This window comes from Lemur catta, chromosome 9 (assembly GCF_020740605.2).
Source record: "Lemur catta isolate mLemCat1 chromosome 9, mLemCat1.pri, whole genome shotgun sequence".
Taxonomy (NCBI): Eukaryota; Metazoa; Chordata; class Mammalia; order Primates; family Lemuridae; genus Lemur; species Lemur catta.
This window is the reverse complement of record NC_059136.1, coordinates 98,621,821-98,627,345: the sequence shown is the minus strand read 5'-3', so window position 1 is coordinate 98,627,345 and position 5,525 is coordinate 98,621,821.

The window sequence follows — 5,525 nt, the reverse complement described above, 5'->3', positions numbered from 1 at the left end:
GACTTAGGAATCTGGATGGCCTGGGCTTGAGTATGTATCACGTATTTATTAACTGAGTATTAACTGAGTAACCTTGGATAATTGCTTTTTTTTTTTACTTAGTTATAGTGTCTCTATACGCACAATATCGGTACTGTCACTAACACCGTAGAGAGGCTAGTGGCATAATGCTATTTCAGAGTTCCAATTTGACTTATTTTTTGTTTAGCCAGGTGCATCAAGGGTTTTAACAGGAACCCAATATGCCTGTATTAAAGCAAAATGAGTAGAAAAACTCCAAGCAAGTATACAAAAGAACACAAAACGGAAAGAAAATAAAGTCAGGTAGGAAAGTATAGCTTTAAAACACTGAGTAGAGACTGAGTTGAAATACAAATATCTCACTTTTGTAGAAAAGTACTGTGCCTCATGTTCAGTATTAGAATTATCCAATTCAAGGGATATATTTTGGTCAACCAAAATAGCAGTACCCCCTTTTTATAGAAATGTGACTGGTTTGGCAAACATTTCTGTACATCTGTTTGCTGAAGGTGATGTAGCCGTCAGGGTAAAGAGAGGGATCATCCTTGAGAACTGCAGTGCCTTGAGTGCAGCCACAGGTCACACGTGTGCTCTGTGCAGAGAGGTCCCGGGTGTTTAGGTGGTAACATTGCCAGCACAGTCATCTTTCACGTGAAAAAGAAGACATGTGTACTATATTTTCACATCTAGAGGAAATGTGGCTGCAAAATTCTTCAAAACAAATGTTCCTTTGGGGTCCAGAAGTTCTACTAAAATGTGTGGAAGGGCTTATGGTAACAAACTAATAAAACAAGATGTATGGTATGATTTTAAATTGTTTTTTAAGATGCGGTTTATGCTTTTATAAAACTTTCTGTATACAAATAAAATTAATTCTATCTGATATTGATATTAGAGTTCACAGATTCGAAGTATTAGGTCTCATTAGAGGTGTGTTTTGCCAAAGACACTGTGTTATTGTATGTAATTCTCCCACTTAAGGTGGCACAAATGACTAGAAATGAGTGATCATGTCTACCCTAGATACTAGAAATGAGTACTCATGTTTACTTGGTGAACCATCCCAAGGAATTATAGTAATTGTTATTTTCTTAAGCGTATACTATATTCACGACTAACATGAACACTAAACTGGATGCTGAATACTAACATAGAAATGCAAGGCCTACTCCTGTGCCCTAAGAGGCTAACAGCACAGCTGGCGCGCACGTGCGCTGGATCACAGCGCTGCCTTATTGGACGCGTCTGTGGGTCACGCAACAGCTCAGTCCTAACCAGGACCAGAGGAAGGAGGAGTCGTTGAGACTCAGTGGTGGGGAGGCAAGTGCTGGTAGAAGAGCTGGGATTTAGGTAGAGAAGAAGTAGGAGTGGAAATAGGTTTGGAGAAGCACAAGAAGACGCAGATGTAGAAATACACCTCAGGCATTGAAAGGAAGTTATGTATTATGGCTTAATTGGTAATGAGGGTATAGGTAGGAGAGTGAGGAGTGCTGAGTTTGGGAAAGGTAGTGGGCATCATAATGTGTACAGAGAAACGTTAAAGCCCGGTTTAGTACTTTGTTTTTGTAGTCTTTAAAAACCAGCAAACAAGGGCACGGCAAAACAACTTAGCGTTTGCTTCCTTGAGAAATTTATCCAGGGGCAGTGGGGAATGAAGTAAGGAGCGACATAAGTAGGGTGTCCCCAGGAGACTGGCACGCAGGCGTGCAGCACTCACCCCCGCTCAAGGAGAGCGGCTGCCCAGCTGTGAGGAGTGTGGCTGGCTGACAGCGTCCCGTTAGCTCGGGCAGGACTCACCTCAACTCCTCAGCCCTGGACATGTTCCTCTTGCTCTGCAGGGCGCTGGGAGAAGGCCCAGCATTTTCTGCCCAACACACATCCAGGTGCTCATGCCTAAAAGCTAAATGCCACACCTATTTTATTTATTTTAACCACCCACTACATATAATCCACCATCAAATCTTGTTGGTTTGATCTCCAACATATATCCTGAAACTTTCTACTTTTTCCATTTCCATATCCTAGCCCAAGTCACACTTTTACCTAGACTAACACTATTCAGGATAATCTACATTAAATTGCTAATGCTTGATTTATTTTTTTCACTTACAGGAAAAGCAATGTCAAATGATTTAGACTACTGAGACTCTCCTAACTAGCCTTGACGCTTGCAAATATTGCCCCTGTCATTTAGGATTAAGTTCAGCTATGCAATGCAGAAAACTCATGCCTTCAATATACAAGGGCTCACTTTCTCTTACAAAATAAGGAGCTTGGCAATTGGTTATCAAAGGCCCATGTGAGGTTGCTATAGTTATCAGGGACTCAAACTCAGGCATCCTGCTCAGCCACCCAAGTATGAGGCGGCCGTCCTCAGGGTCACCTTTATTCCCAGAGGGCTACTGGAGCTTCTCCCATTACGCCAGCATTTCAGGCTGCAGAAAGAAGTGGTGTGCAAGGCCAGGCCACGTGGCCGAAACATCTGCTTCTCAGCAAACTTCCCAGAGGTTCCTGGCCATCCCGCTTATATCTGATTAGCGAGAAGAAACATGGTCCCACAAGTGAGTTTGGGAAATACAGGACCTTAGCTAAGTACACATAGTTATGGGGAAGAGAGAATGGATACTGTGCAGGCTAGCACAGGCTCCAAACTCATTCTTTCTGCAGTAGGCAGAGTGATTTTTATTTGTTTCTAAGCTAAGCTCCATGATCTATTTGGATGTGATAGTTTTTGCCTATCATTCTTCTGCTCCAGGACGCCTTCCAGAGACTGCATTTCATTTGGTCTCTGTATCTCTGTAGGCTGCTCTGGGCTTCTCCAGCTTCTCAGACTTTCTTGGATTTTGTTGATCTTGGCGGTCTTTAGTAATATTTGTCAGGTATTCAGTAAAATGTCCCTCAGCTTGCATTCGTCGGGTGTTTTTCTCAAGGTTAGGCTGGGGTTTTGTGTTTTGAGGAGGAAGGAGACAGAGGTGAGTACAGTTCTACACATGCTGTGCCAAGAGCCACACCACCAATGTGACTTGTCTGTCACTGGTGCTGTCCACCTTTCAAAGTTATTTCCCTTCTGTGTGATAGTCTGGAAGCAAGTCACTAAGCGTGGCCCAGACTTACAGGGTGCTCCAGCTTCTAGAAGAGGGAGTATCTGATATTCTCTACAGGAGATTTTTCTCTTCTCCATTTGTTTACTTATTTAGTCATTTACTTTTATTAGTATGGACTCATGGACACTTGTTTTATACTTTGGGTGCTCTTCCAACACCATTTTATGTATTTTGTCACTCAAATGTTTCCACCTGGGCCATCGGGAGCTCTTTCACTTGGCTCCTATGTCCCTTTCACTCATCCCTAGCTTGGGTTTATTTTAGTAGTTCTTTATTTTCTGGAACTGCAAGATGTTCCCATCTTATCTTGTACAACCCATGCCACAGCCTAGAATCACCCATTTCCCCAAGGAGTTTTTCTCTCTTTACTTGGGAATGGTATAGAAATTGAGATAAGGGCACTAGATGTGTTTGATGACACCAGAATGTCCATGTTTCCAGGCCTTTTTAGTGCACAAAACTAGGAAATGTATGTATCCACACTAATTGTATATACATACCCTTGTAACATACATACATACATACATACATACATATATATATATATATGTTCCTCTGTATTTATGTTAAATTAAATGGTTCATGCCGATGCCACTGACTTTAATCCAGAACCCTGTGATTTATTCTAGCCTTTCCCTTGCTGACCTCTACAGAGTGATCTCCTAAATACATGATTCAGAAAATTTCTTGTCTCTGCCTCTAAAATGCAAACATTTCCACCTTAGGATAAAATCCAAACTTTTTATAACTTCGCCCAGCAAGTCTCATCATGCACTGGCTGAGCTAAATTCATCGTTTATTTTTTTAGCGATCACGCTCAATCCATGGGAGTAAAGAAATTCTGTAGCTGCTTCTTTCTTCATCATGTGACAAGAAAACAATCATGAAATAATGAAAGCACCACATCTATCTGTTTGAATTGTTCAAAGTCAAATACATTTGCTAAGTAATATTTAATCAATTAATAACAATGAACATTTAATTAATTATTAATTACATCATATTGTAGTAAAGATAAAATTATTTTAAATTTGAAATAATGTTTCTCAAACTTTTGGCCACCAAGAATCAGTTAACTATGTTACTCCACACATGAAACAACAAATTTAGGAAAAATTAAATACAGCTATAATGATATACATTTTGTGCGTGCGTGTCTGTATGTGCACTGTTACATCAGGAAGTTTTATTGTTTTCAATTCTTGACACGTGAATCTATATCAAACTCAGTAAGAGAGAGCTTGAATAATAAGTAGGATTTAACATGCCATTCGCGCCTCTCATTTACCCTTACTTAAGACAGACATCTCTAATTCATAATCACACTCAGGAGAAGGAGAGGGTGGCAAGGCTTTGTCAAACAGTCCTGGAAGCTCAGACTTGCTTTGACAGCTTCAGAGTCTTTGGAGACACTTTTTATGGTAGACAAGCAAATAAACATATAGAATTTGAAAGCTTAAAATTTCATCCTGGAGAAAAGCAAGGAAAGGATTCCCTCTCCTCTCTGTGCCAGCATGTATGTGTGGAACAGGTTTCTTCACGTCCGGTTGTTGAATTTAACAATGGGATAAAAACTCAATTAAGTATTCTATTGTCAAGTTTCCCCACTTTTTTTTTTTTTATTTTTTGAGACAGGGTCTCGCTCTATTTTCCAGGCCGCAGTGCAGTACTCAGTCACAGCTCACTGCAGCCTTGAACTCCTGGGCTCAAACACTTCTTCTGCCTCAGCTTCCTGAACAGCTGGGAATACAGGTGTGCATCCCATGCCCAGCTAATTTTTAAATTTTTTGTAGAGATGGGGTCTAACTATGTTGCCCAGGCTTGTCTCAAACTCCTGGCTTCAAGTGATTCTCTTGCCCTGGCCTCCCAAAGTGCTGGGATTACAGACATGAGCCACCACACCTGGCTCACAGTTTGTTTTTAAAAAATGATGGTAACTTTTTCTCAACATTGAAAATAAACATGCTATCTCATCACTGAAATGAGAAGGTCAGATTTTTCAATGAACCTAATACACTAAAATATGCCCTTCTGAAGTATTTAAAAAATCTTATCTCTCAAAAATAAATTGAGTGTGTCTGTCCCCAGGACATAAAACAGGTCTGTGTAGGCTGGCTTGGTCCTAAGCCTGCTCCTTTACCTGTCATGATGGAGAGCTGGACAGTCATCACAGGGACTGGCAGAAATCGTACCTGGCCTGTGTCTTCTACTATAGAGTCAGCTATCCAGAACCAGGGGTATGGCTGTCTGCAACGAAACGGTCTGCTGTCTGGCATTGAACATTTTCTTGCTGTACCTAGAAATGCAGCCTAAATCAAAAACATAATTTAGTTTCTATCATGGCTCACAAAAAAATTGCTCAGTAAATGTGAAAACCTTTCTTGCGTAGTGAAAACCACT